Source organism: Felis catus, chromosome C1, assembly GCF_018350175.1.
Source record: "Felis catus isolate Fca126 chromosome C1, F.catus_Fca126_mat1.0, whole genome shotgun sequence".
Lineage (NCBI taxonomy): Eukaryota > Metazoa > Chordata > Mammalia > Carnivora > Felidae > Felis > Felis catus.
This window is the reverse complement of record NC_058375.1, coordinates 129,254,857-129,268,566: the sequence shown is the minus strand read 5'-3', so window position 1 is coordinate 129,268,566 and position 13,710 is coordinate 129,254,857. Positions and strand designations below refer to the sequence as shown.

At 35.9% G+C, this 13,710-nt stretch overlaps 1 long non-coding RNA gene across 6 annotated transcripts in view; it reads left to right on the top strand.

Moving 5' to 3' along the window:
• Positions 1-13,710, top strand: part of LOC111561971 — a 307,562-nt gene that overhangs the window by 71,454 nt on the left and 222,398 nt on the right. For 3 of the 6 annotated variants that reach the window (XR_006583144.1, XR_006583145.1, XR_006583147.1), the window contains 2 exons: positions 3,029-3,171; positions 8,282-8,345. This is a non-coding gene — a long non-coding RNA (uncharacterized LOC111561971). Of the gene's footprint in view, positions 1-679; positions 2,082-2,744; positions 2,930-3,028; positions 3,172-8,281; positions 8,346-13,710 lie in introns of those variants that run through there. The other 3 variants (XR_006583148.1, XR_006583143.1, XR_006583146.1) reach the window with 2 other exon arrangements.

Below are 13,710 nucleotides of genomic sequence, written 5' to 3'. Positions count from 1 at the left end.
ATCACAACCACTAACACTTATATATTTGTAAGTCAGAAGATTATCTTCTGGATGATCTGTATGCTACAAATGCCTTTTATTCTATGGAAAACAGTTTCAAGGGTTGAGAAGTACAATGCTTTTTTCAACAAAAGTTTAAGTATAAAATAATCATTGATCCTTGATACAAAATATTCCTGTTAGAAAATATATGATCAAATGAAATTTCAAAGGTGCAGGCAAAAATATGATCTTTTAAGTCATACAAAAAAGTTGCGGGGGTGGACTATACTTTGAACTATACGTTTTCTTTTAAAATAATAGTTTTTTTTTCTTCTTTGGGCAAAAATATTTGGTTGCTTGAAATGTATTTATATTAGACACCTTTACCTTTCCTATTTTATGACCTGATTTTAATTTGCTTAGCTCTGGCACATAGGTTGAGCAACATATTTTACAGTGAAGTCAAAACCTGACAGATTTATGGGGTGCCTGGGTGGCTCAGTCAGTTAAGTGGCCAACTTCAGCTCAGGTCATGATCTCACAGTTTGTAAGTTAGAGCCCAGCATCAGGCTCTGTGCTCACAGCTCAGAGTCTGGAAACTTCTTCGCATTCTGTGCCTCACTCTTTCTCTGCCCCTATCCCACTTGCACTTTGTATCACTCTCTCTCAAAAATAAACATTAAAGAAAAGCAAAAAGTAAAAGTTAAGGGATTATATATACACATACCCTGATTAAAGGTACTTCTTTTATAAATGGTTATAAACTTATCTTTTTTGTGGTTAATTGAGAAAAGCATTCTAGTTATGAACAAGATTTTGACAAGTTATAAACAGTGTCTTATCAAATCTGAGACGCTGTCAAATATACCTCCCTTCCTTCTTATAATTTCTTTTTCAGAGAAATAATATCAGGTGTATGAAAGCCTCTTAAAAAATAAATAAAGTAAAATAATAAAAAAATTAAAAAATTAAAAAATAAATAAATAAAATAAAAATAAAAAAAAAGAAAGCCTCTTATTTTCCTCCAGTATATATAATATTGACTAGATTGAGTTATACATTCTTCATTTTTTTAGGAAAATATCCTGTTTATTAAAAAGGTTTATTTTTATTTTATTTCGTAGGAAGAATAAATTTAAATTTAATCGACTCCCCCATTTGTTTGGCCTCAATCCATAGAGTTAGATTTTTTTATCTGACATACTGATATGATGAAAATATAATAACTTAGTATTGAATTAAGTAGTGGCTATTGTAGATTATATTTCTTATTTGATGTGAGTTATTTGACATTTTTACAAATTTCCAGTAGATATCTTGGGGAATTTTTTGTTCATTTGTTATTATTCCTCAGTTTTAAAAAAATGTTGACAGGGAATATTGGCACTAAAATTTCATGATTTAGATTTTTCTTTATAACTTACTATTTTGTATGAAAGTTTCATGGGTATTAGAAAATAATATTTATACTTTTCTTTTTGAGGGAGAGAGAAAGAGAGAGAGACTGAGCAGAAAGGGGCAGAAGGAGAGAGAGAGAAAATCTTAAGCAGGCTCCACACCCAGTGAAGCCCAACACAGGGCCTTGATCTCATGACGACAAGGTCATGATCAGAGCTGAAATCGAGTCAGATGCTTAACCAGTTGAACCACCCAGGAGCCCCATGTATATTTTTATAAGGTTTCATGTAAAATATACATTATTGATTACATCATTCACATATACTGTGAATGTATCTATATTATCTTTTGACTTAAATTTTTTACAAACGATTGAATGTGTGTTAAAATCATTTCCTAAGAATGTCTTTTTGCTTTACATTGTAAGTAATATATTTACCCATAAGAAACCTTTTTATCCAGTTTAATTATTTTGACTTTAAATCTTCTTTGTCATGCATTAATACTGACTCTCATTTGTTCATTATTGATGATCACCACACCAGCTCTTCCACATCAGCTCATAAAATCAGAGGACCAAATTATTGCTTTATGATGAAATGTCAAACTAAACACTTGCATGGATGTGAGTGGCTGCTTTTTTCACTACAAGCAAAGCTACACTATTATGATGAGAAGTTTGATTGTGAGAAAGGAATCAAGTAAGTGTAGTTAACTAACATGACCAGACACCTGATGGTATTAAGAGGGGCAATACACTGGCCTTTGTATTGAATGACTCAAAAATGGAGAATCCTTATAGGTTATAGGCTACACTTCTCTTTCTTTTATTAAAATACCTTTGTATTTAATTTTGTTTTATCATGTCAGAAGTTTGAGTTTATAAATAACATACTATAAGTTTCTGACCCAATAAAAGATAAGTTCTCATGGAGTGAGAATTTGCATATGTCTGAGGACTCACCTCTCGAAGTAGAAGGCTGGTTTCTAGCTTTCATTGGCCATAAAATATGGCAGACCTCAATGCCTTCTCTGACTGGGGCCACTCACATTCTTCTTTTTTAATACAGGCTTTTAATATATTTTGGTAATTATTATTTTTAATTATTACAAAAAAGTTTGCAGCTACACAGAGTAAAAGTTTCTTACTTTGAATGATACAATATCTTCATGTTTATGGTTATGACACAGTTTCTATCAGATTATTTTCAGTGTCTATTCAAAAATTTGGGTCTCTGAAGAAAAGAGAATGAAAACATTTAGATTATAGTATTATGATGACAGATAAAATGTCCATTTGTGTGTGTGTGTGTGTGTGTGTGTGTGTGTGTGTGTGTGTAATTAGTAAAGTATGAGACTTGGTTGGAGAAAGCATTGTGACATCATACTGAAGCTGTCCTATCCATGTTGGTTGTTAGAAACCAATTAGCTGGAATAGTGTTCTTCTATAAGACCAAGGATGACAGTGGCTGACCTCCCACTCCAACTACATATACACAGCTCCATACTCTCAGAGAGTCCTGCATCCCACAATGGGGGCAAACTGGGAGTAAGTATGTCGCTTGGCATTCTGTGTACCAGCACTGGAATGCTACTCTCAGAAGAACTGGAGAGATTGATGCTTGCTTCTCATCTGCTCTTGTCCCAGAACCCAGCTTCTGAACTTTGTGGCATTAGGTTCTGCTGGTTATCTATTGGACTCTGACCTTACCCATGATGTCTTAACTGTTGCTCAGCCTTCCCACATTCTCTCACCTGTACTACATCTTGCAAGATTCTACAAAATTTCTGGTATGTGGCTGGCACTTGTCCTCTATTTTCAATGTAGTACAAATATTTCCCTGTGGATTGAAGGAGTTGGAGAGATAGTGGGAAAGAAGTCAAATGAGCAAGGCCAGTTTTCCCTGTTACAGTGAAATATGTCATTAACTTAATTTAGACTGTTTAATCAACCTTTTAGTGAATTGCTTTGTAATAGTTAAAGGCATACTGGGCTGAGACTAAGGACAAATAGACCTGTTAGGAACCTACTACATGAACTTACCCCGGCCACCTAATCAATTGGAGCTTCAGGTTTATTACCTGAAATATGAGATAAAAAGGGTTTTTTGGGTTTTAAAAACTTTTTTTAATGTTTATTTAATTTTGAGACAGAGACAGAGACAGAGAGACAGAGTGTGAGTGGGGGAGGGACAGAGAGAGTGGGAGGCACAGAATCCAAAGCAGACTCCAGGCTCTGAGCCATCAGCATGGAGCCAGATATGGGGCTCAAACCCACAGACTGCGAGATCATGACCTGAGCTGAAGTCGACCACTGAACCAACTGAGCCACCCAGGTTCCCCAAAAAGGGTTTTGATCTGTAAAGTTCCTCTCACCTATCTTTCTTAATGACTCTGTGGGTTTTTGTTTTCTTTTGTTTTGTCTTGTTTTTAATGTTTATTTATTTATTTTGAGAGAGACAGTGCAAGCAGGGGAGGGGCAGAGAGAGAGGAAGAGAGAATCTCAAGCAGGCTCCATGCTGCCAGCACAGAGCCCAATGTGGGGCTCAATCCCATGAACCATAAGATCATGATCTGAGCTGAAACCAAGAGTAGGACATTTAACCAACTGAGCCAGCCAGGTGCTCCATTGACTCTGTGTTTTTTAACTGAAGCATTTCAGTAGGACTACATTTCATTGCAGTTTGACTATTATGAGTTAACCCTGACATGTGTGTAAAAGTCTATTCCTAAATAAGGAGTGTCATTCCCTCTGAATTTTGAGCAGACTGCAGTAATGACAAATAACCTCTGTGCACCCACTTTATGTATCTATCACATGGTAATTATTCCTTTATAATATTTGATACTGTAGATATTTTAAGGGCCATTTCTCCTGGCTGTTCTTGCTGAAAGATGTTATGCTCCATTACTCAACATTTAGAACTAATGACAGTTCCTCAGCTTGTTGTCAGCTAGCTCCCACTTTTATCTCCAGGACACTCATGATGGCAAAGGGCATCTTTTGAAAGATTTTAAAATCAAGAGAGGTCATGTTCATGAAGTCCTTGGTCCCTGTCAATTCTTCAGCAAAATATTTAGTCACCTGACAGCTGATAGGAAGGCAAATGCACATTGGGAAGCTCCAATTCACTAAGGAAGTAGCAAACAAAACTGCTGCTTGTAAAAGGGAGGTAGTACTTAATGCTTTCCTAGCAGTTTAATTTATTTCATTGCTTCATGCCATGGTAAGTCATGCAAAATTGTCAGATACAGAAAATTTCTTGGGATTGGTATATATGATGACAAAATTAATTATATTAACTAAATTGACCAGCAAATTTTTCAAACATCTTATTACCTAATATCTAAAGAGTTTTTCTTTTCTTTTTAATTGTGGTTGGAAATACATTTGACTTTTGGAATGGATCATAGGTGTTACCTGTACTCCATCCCAGCCAGTTCAGTGAGTCCTTCTACTATAGCCATGACAGGTGGCCATCAGCTTTTATTAAGCATGTTTCATTATAGAGAAATCTCTATTGCCAGCCTAGATATTTCTGTTTTTTAACACATTTTTTAAAACTTAGGTTTACTTATTTCCCCAACTAATTACCAGTTGGTCCTAATTTTTCACCTACACCCTCACCCCTAGTCTTATCATCCACCTCTGTATCTGCATAAAGGAGAGGCCTCTTTCATTCAAGCATGTAGAGTCATCTGACAAGTCAGTTATGTATATGATGTGGGTGTAATTAATACCTACTATATATGATGCATCATGCCAGACACTAGAGTAAAATAGTGATTAGGGTAACAATTGTAGCTGCCCTCAGAGAATTTACTCACTAAGAGAAATGTAGACAAATGGACTTTTCATTTCAATATATGATCAGTGTTTCAAATCTCTGAATACAAGTTTTGGGAAATACCGTTGCAAAGAATAACCAAAAATTAATAATTTTAACAATATATTACATTTTTATAGTACTTAAAATATAATATTACATTGCATCTGTGTAGTACTTAATAGAATAAGAATGAAAAAATCCTCTTCATAATAATTGGGAGTGCCACGTCAATAGTACTTTAATGTGTATTGTCACCTTGGCTTCATTTTTTTTCTTCCAAATTTTTATTTAAGTTCTAGTTAGTTAACATATAATGCAATATTGGTTTCAGGAGTAGAATTTAGTGATTCATCACTTACATGTAACACCCAGTGCTCATCATAGCAAGTGCCCTCCGTAATGCCCATCATCCATTTAGCCCCTCCTCCAACCTCCTTCCTCCATCAACCCTCAGTTTGTTCTCTCTTGATAAGAGTCTCTTATGGTTTGCTTCCCTCTCTCCTTTTGTTCCCCTTCCTGTATGTTCATATGATTTATTTCCTAAATTCCACATATGAGTGAAATCATGTGGTATCTGTCTTTCTCTGACTGACTGATTTTGCTTAGAATAATATACTCTAGTTCCATCCACATTGCTGCAAATGACAAGATTTCATTCTTTTTGATGGCCAAATAATATTCCATTGCATATACAGACCATATCTTCTTTATTCATTCATCAATAGATGGACACTTGGGTTCTTTCTATAGTTGGCTATTATTGATAATGCTGCTGTAAACATCAGGATGCATGTACCCCTTCAAATCTGTATCTTTGTATCCTTTGGGTAAATATCTCATTGTGCAACTGCTGGATCATAGGGTAGTTCTATTTTTAGTTTTGGAAGGAACCACCGTACTGTTCTCCAGAGTGGCTGTACAAGTTTGCATTCCCACCACCAGTGCAAGAGGGTTCCCCTTTCTCTGCATCCTCACCAACACCTGTTATTTCTTGTGTTGTTAATTTTAGCCATTGTGACAGGTGTGAGGTGGTATCTCATGGTGGTTTTGATTTGCACTTCCCTGATGATGAGTGATGTTGAAAATCTTTTTACGTGTTTGTTAGCCATCTAATGTCTTCTTTGGAAAAATATGTGCCTATGTCTTCTGCCCATTTCTTAACTGGATTATTTGTTTTTTTGGGTGCTGAGTTTGATAAGTTCTTTATAGATTTTGGATACTAATTCTTTATCAGATATGTCATTTGAAAATATCTTCTCACATTCCATAGGCTGCCTTATAGTTTTGTTGACTGTGTTTCCTTTGCTGTGTAGAAGCTTTTTGTCTTGATAAAGTCCCAATAGTTCATTTTTGCGTTTGTTTCCCTTGACTCTGGAGACATGTCTAGTAAAACATTGCTCTGGCCAAGGCCAAAGAGGTTGCTGCCTGTGTTCTCTTCTAGGATTTATATGGTTTCCTCACATTTAGATATTTCATCCATTTCGAATTTATTTTTGTGTATGGGGGTAAGGAAGTGATCCAGGAAGTGATTCATTATTTTGCATGTTACTGTACTGTTTTCCCAAGACCATTTTTGAAGAGATTGTTTTTGCCACTGAATATTTTTCCCTACTTTGTTGAAGATGAGTTGACCATACAGTTGTGGGTCCATTTCTGGGTTTTCTATTCTGTTGCATAGATCTATGTGTCTCCTTTTGTGCCAGTACCATATAGGCTTGGTTACTACAGCTTTGTAATACAGCTTAGAGTCCTTGGCTTCATTTTTAAGTAAGAGAAACTGATTCATCAGCATCTCATTTAAAGTCATAGAATTAGTGAGTGGAAGAGCTAGATTCAATACCCAGTTCTCCAACTCAGGTGTCTGCTGAATATTAGCCATTGGAAAAGCAGCTTTGTGTTTGCATGGGGAAGAGGTATCATGTGCTTTTGAATCAGTCTTATAAAGTGATACTAAGTAGCATAAATGGCAAGCAGGTCCAACAGAGGAATGGACATTTAGAAAGGACTTACTTGTACATGCATATTTAAAATATGAATATTTATAACAAAATTGTTTTAATTGATGCTTAAGTAATAGTGATATGGTTGTTAGAAACACACATTGCAATTTTAGATGTGAATAATTTGAAATATGTTTATAAGAAACAAAGACACTTCATTAGATAGCTCTGGAAATAAGTATTGAGGATGTCTACATTTACTAATCCAGTGGACTTCAGGCTTCACACAGTCAGATAAGCCTACTGAAAACAAATTGCAAGGGTGCCTATAAAATAAGTACCAAAAAAACATCACAGGACACTTGAACTTCATAACTCTCAGAATTTTGTCTTGATTAATTTTGAGAGTGAGTGGTATCTGATAGATATTGATTGTCCTGAAAATGTTAATCAATGGCAGAAAAGTCAGAGGTGAATCAGTTAGTCCTGGGTTATTATTCTGCACAGAACTCTATCATTCAATTTTTGCTGTTAATGAACACGTGATCAAGAAATTAAAAAAACCCACAACTATAAAGGTACATAGACTATTTTCCTGTCATGAGGACATTTGTTTAGAAACTCAGGAATTAAAGGCATTTAAGCTTTTCTTTCTTAGATAGTCTTAACAGTGACAGAGAGAATTTGTACTTAATTGAGAAGGTTTAATCATCACTATTTCTAGTTAACTTCAATTTCACACAATTTGTAAAAAACATACATGAATACTTTAAATGACTTTCTAATTCCAAAAGTGAGAAAGAAAGTCCAGAACTCCCTTAACATTTTCATGGATATATTGATTCTTTAAAGTTCATGTTTGCAAGTACATTTCAATTTACAAGTGACTGTAAAGTAGTCATAAAAAAGCAAGTATACTATTTACCCTCAAAGCCTTATTTCAAATATGTTCCACAGAAGATAATAGTATGACACTTGAGGCAAGATAATTTTAGAGAACTTGAGAGAAGTAATATCACTTTTTGGATAAAACATAATTGGAAATTATAGAAAATAATACTTAGATACATAATTCATTCACTTTATGTAACTCAACAAATAATATTTAAAATCCAATTTCTTTCCTTGTAGGTCAAGAAAATGCATTTGTTTCCCTTTGCTCATCCTTTACATAATTCTGACTCTAAAACTGAGGGTAGGTGGAACTTTTTTTTTAATTTGATTTAACTTTATTTTTTATTTTTTACAATTTACATCCAAATTAGTTAGTATATAGTGAAGCAATGATTTCAGTAGATTCCTTAATGCCCCTTACCCATTTAGCCCATCCCGCCCTCCCACAACCCCTCCAGCAACCCTCAGTTTGTTCTTCATATTTATGAGTCTCTTTTGTTTTGTCTCCCTCCCTGTTTTTATATTATTTTTGTTTCCGTTCCCTTATGTTCATCTGTTTTGTCTCTTAAAGTCCTCATATGAGTGAAGTCATATGATTTTTGTCTTTCTCTGACTGACTAATTTCACTTAGCATAATACCCTCCAGTTCCATCCACGTAGTTGCAAATGGCAAGATGTCATTCTTTTTGATTGCAGAGTAATACTCCATTGTATATATATACCACATCTTCTTTATCCATTCATCCATCGATGGACATTTAGGCTCTTTCCATACTTTGGCTGTTGTGGATAGTGCTGCTATAAACATGGGGGTGCATTTGTCCCTTGGAAACAGCATACCTGTATCTCTTGGATAAATACCTAGTAGTGCAATTGCTGGGTCATAGGGTAGTTCTATTTTTAGTTTTTTGAGAAACCTTCATACTGTTTTCCAGAGTGGCTGCACCAGCTTGCCTTCCCACCAATAATGCAAAAGAGATCCTCTTTCTCCGCATCCTCGCCAACATCTGTTGTTGCCTGAGTTGCTAACGTTAGCCATTCTGACAGGTGTGAGGTGGTATCTCATGGTGTGAGGTGTGAAGTGTGTATCTCATTGTGGTTTTGATTTGTATTTCCCTGATGATGGAGTGTTGTTGAGCATTTTTTCATGTGTTGGTTGGCCATCTGGATGTCTTCTTTGGAGAAGTGTCTATTCATGTCTTTTGCCCATTTCTTCGCTGGATTGTTTGTTATTTGGGTGTTGAGTTTGATAAGTTCTTTGTAGATTTTGGATACTAACCCTTTATCTGATACGTCATTTGCAAATATCTTCTCCCATTCTGTCAGTTGCGTTTTAGTTTTGCTGATTGTTTCCTTTGCTGTGCAGAAGCTTTTTATTTTGATGAGGTCCCAGTTCATTTTTGCTTTTGTTTCCATTGCCTCTGGAGACATGTTGAGTAAAAAATTGCTGCGGGCAAGATCAAAGAGGTTTTTGCCTGCTTTCTCCTCGAGGATTTTGATGGCTTCCTGTCTTACATTGAGGTCTTTCATCCACTTTGAGTTTATTTTTGTGTATGGTGTAAGAAAGTGGTCCAGGTTCATTCTTCTGCATGTCTCTGTCCAGTTTTCTCAGCACCACTTGCTGAAGAGACTGTCTTTATTCCATTGGATATTCTTTCCTGCTTTGTCAAAGATTAGTTGCCCATATGTTTGTGGGTCCATTTCTGGGTTCTCTATTCTATTCCATTGATCTGAGTGTCTGTTCTTCGGAACTTCTTTTTTTAAGTTTGTTTATTTATTTATTTATTTATTTATTTATTTATTTATTTATTGAGAGAGAGAGAGAGACAGAGACAGAGAGAGAGAGGGCACACAAGCAGAGGAGGGGCAGAGAGAGAGGATGAAAGAGAATCCAAAGCAGGCTCCATGCTGTCAGTGCAGAGCCCAACGGGAGCCTTAAACCCACAGACCATGAGATCATGACCTGAGATGAAATCAAGAGTTAGATGCATAACCAACTCAGCCTCCCACATGCCCCTACTTCTTTTTTTTTAAGTTTTTAATTTTAATTCTAGTAAACACACAGTGTTATATTAGTTTCAGGTGTACTATATGGTGATTCAACAATTCTATACATTACTTAGGGTTCATAATGGTAAGTGTATTCTTTAATACCCATCACCTATTTAACCCATTCCCTTCCCCCCACCTCACCTCTGGCAACCATCAGTGTGTTCTCTATAGTTGTCTGTTTCTTGGTTTGTCTCTCTCTCTCTCTCTTTCTTTCCTTTGCTCATTTGTTTTCTTTCTTAACTTCCTATTAGGAGTAAAATGACATGGTATTTGTGTTTCTCTATTTCACTTAGCAGTATACTTTCTAAATCTATACATGTTGTTGCAAATGGCAAAATTTCATTCTTTTTTATGGCTGAATAATAACTCTGTGTGTGTGTGTGTGTGTGACATTTTCTTTATCTATCAATGGACACTTGAGCTATTTCCATAATTTGGCTGTTGTAATAATGCTGCAATAAACATGGAGGCGCATGTTCCCTTTGAATTGATGTTTTTGTATTTTTAGGGTAAATACCTAGTAGTGCAATTACTGGATCATAAGGTAGTTCTATTTTTAACTTTTTGGAGCCTCCATACTGTTTTCCACAGTAGCTGCATCAGTTTGCATTCGCACCAACAGTGTTAGAGGGTTCGTCTTTCTCCACTTTCTTACCAATGCTTGTTGTTTCTTGTGTTCTTGATTTTAGCCATCCTGATAGTTTAAGGTGATATCACATGGTAGTTTTTGATTTGCATTTCCCTGATGCTGAGTGATGTTGAGCATATTTTCATGTGTCTTTTAGCCATCTGGATGTCTGCTTTGGAAAAGTGTCTATTCGTGTCTTCTGCTCATTTCTTAACTGGGTTGTTCTCTGGGTGTTGAGTTGTATAAGTTCTTTATAAATTTTGGATTTTAACACTTTATTGGATATATAATTTACAAATATCTTCTCCCATTTTGTAAGTTGCCTTTTAGTTTTGCTGATTGTTTCATTTGCTGTGAAGAAGCTTTTTATTTTGATGCAATTCCAATAGTTGATTTTTGCTTTTATTTCCCTTGCCTCAGGAGACATACCTAGAAAAAGGTTGCTGTATGTAGACAGTGTCAGAGAAAATACTGCCTGTGCTCTCTTCAAGGATTTTTATGGTTTCAGGTCTCACATATGGGTCTTTAATCCATTTTGAGTTTATTTTTGTGCATGATGTAAGAACATGGTACAGTTTCATTCTTTTGCATGTTGCTCTCCAGTTTTCCCAACATTATTTGTTAAAGAGATCGTGTTTTTCCCATTGCATATTCTTTCCTTCTGTGTTGGATATTCATTAACCACATAATTGTGGATTCATTTCCGGGCTTACTATTCTGTTTCTTTGATCTATGTGTCTCTTTTTGTGCCAGTACCATGTTGTTCTGATTACTACAGCTTTGTAATATAACTTGAAATCTGGGATTGTGATACTTCCAGTTTTCTTTTTCTTTTTCAGGATCTCTTTGGCTATCCTAACACATTTTAATATTGTTTGTTCTGGTTCTGTGAAAAATGCTGTTGGTATTTTGATAGGGATTGCATTAAATCTGCAGGTTGCTTTGGGTAGGATGGACATTTTAACAATATTTGTTCTTCCAATTCGTGAGCATGGAACGCCTTTCCATTTTTTGTGTTGTCTTCAATTTGCTTTCACAATTTTTTTTATAGTTTTTAGAGTACAGCTTTTTCACTTATTTGGTTAACTTTATTCCTAGTTATTTATTATTTTTGCTGCAGTTGTTTTTTTTTAATTTCTTTTTCTGTTGCCTCATTATTAGTGTATAGAAATGCAATGGATTTATGTACATTGATTTGTATCCTGTGACTTTACTGAATTCATTTATCAGGTCTGGTAGTTTTTTGGTGGCATCATTAGGGTTTTCTATACATAGTATCATGTCATCTGCAAATAGTGAAAACTTTATTTCTTCCTTATCAATTTGGATGCATTTTATTTCCTTTTTAAAACATTTTTTAAAGTTTAGTTACTTATTTTGGGAGAGGAAAGAGAGAAAGAACAGGGGAGGGGCAGAAAGAGAGGGAGAGAGAATCCCAAGCAGGTTCTGCACTGGCAGTGGCGCTCAATCCCAGGACCCAGAAATCATGACCTGAGCCAAAATTAAGAGTTGGAGGCTTAACCGACTGAGCCACCCGGGCACCTGAACCTTTTATTTTTTTGTTGTCTCATTGCTGTGGCTAGGACTTCCAGTACTGTGTAGAATGAAAGTGATAAGAGTGGAGACCTTTTTCTTGTTCCTGACCTTAGGGAAAATCTCTCACTTTTTTCCCACTAAGTATGATGTTCACTGTGGGTTTCTCATATATAGCCTTTATTATGTTGAGGTATGTTCCCTCCAAACCTACTTTGGTGAGAGTTTTTATCATGAATGGTGTTGTACTTTGTCAAATGCTTTTTCTTCAGCTATTGAAATGATCATATGGTTTTTATCCTTTCTCTTATCGATGTGATGTACCACATGGATTGATTTTTAAAATTTTTTAAATATTTATTTATTTTTGAGAGAGAGAGAGAGCAAGAGAGAGAGAGAGTGAGTGAGTGGGGGAGGGGCAGAGAGAGAGGGAGTCACAGAAATCGAAGCAGGCTCCAGGCTCTGAGCTGTCAGCACAGAGCCCGATGTGGGGTTCAAACTCATGAACGGTGAGATCATGACCTGAGCTGAAGTCAGATGCTTAACCAACTGAGCCACCCAGGTGCCCCATCACGTGGAATGATTTGTGAATATTGAATCATACTTGCATCCCAGAAATAAATCCCACTTGATCATGGTGAATGATTTTTTAAAATGTCTTGTTGGATTCAGTCTGCTAGTATTTTATCAGTGTAATGCTAGCCTCAGAATGAATTTGAAAGTTTTCTTTCCTCGTGTATTTTTTTAATTTTTTAATGTTTATTTATTTTTGAGAGAGAGAGAGAGAGAGAGAGAGAGAGACAGAGTGTGAGCAGGGGAGGGAGGGGCAGAGAGAGAGAGAGAGAGAGAGAGGGAGACACAGAATTCTTATTAGCAGGCTCCAGGCTCCGAGCTTCAGCACAGAGCCTGACACGTGGCTTGAATTTCAGAACTGTGAGGTCATGACCTGAGCTGAAGTCAGAAGCTTAACTGACTGAGCCACCCAGGCGCCCCTCCTCTTCTATTTTTTTGGCATAGTTTGAGAAGAATAAGCATTACCTCTCCTTTAAATATTTGGCTGAATTCACCTGTGAAGCCATTTGGTCCTGGAATTTTGTTAGATTGTTTTGATTACCACTTCTTCTTTACCCATTTATCAATCGATGGACACTTGGGTTGCTCCCATATCTTAACTATCATAAATAATGCCACAGTGAACATAGAGGTACATATATTTTTTTCAAATTTGTCTATTTGTTTTCTTTGGGTGAGTAGTGGAATTACTGGATTATATGGTATTACTATTTTTAATTTTTTCGAAAACTTCCATACTTTTTCCCAAAGTAGTTGTACTAATTTACATTCCCACCAACAGAGCATGAAGATTTCCTTTGCTCTCATCCTTGCCAATGCTTGATATTTCTTGTCTTTTTGATTCTAACTGGTGTGGAGTGATATCTCATTGGGTTTGATT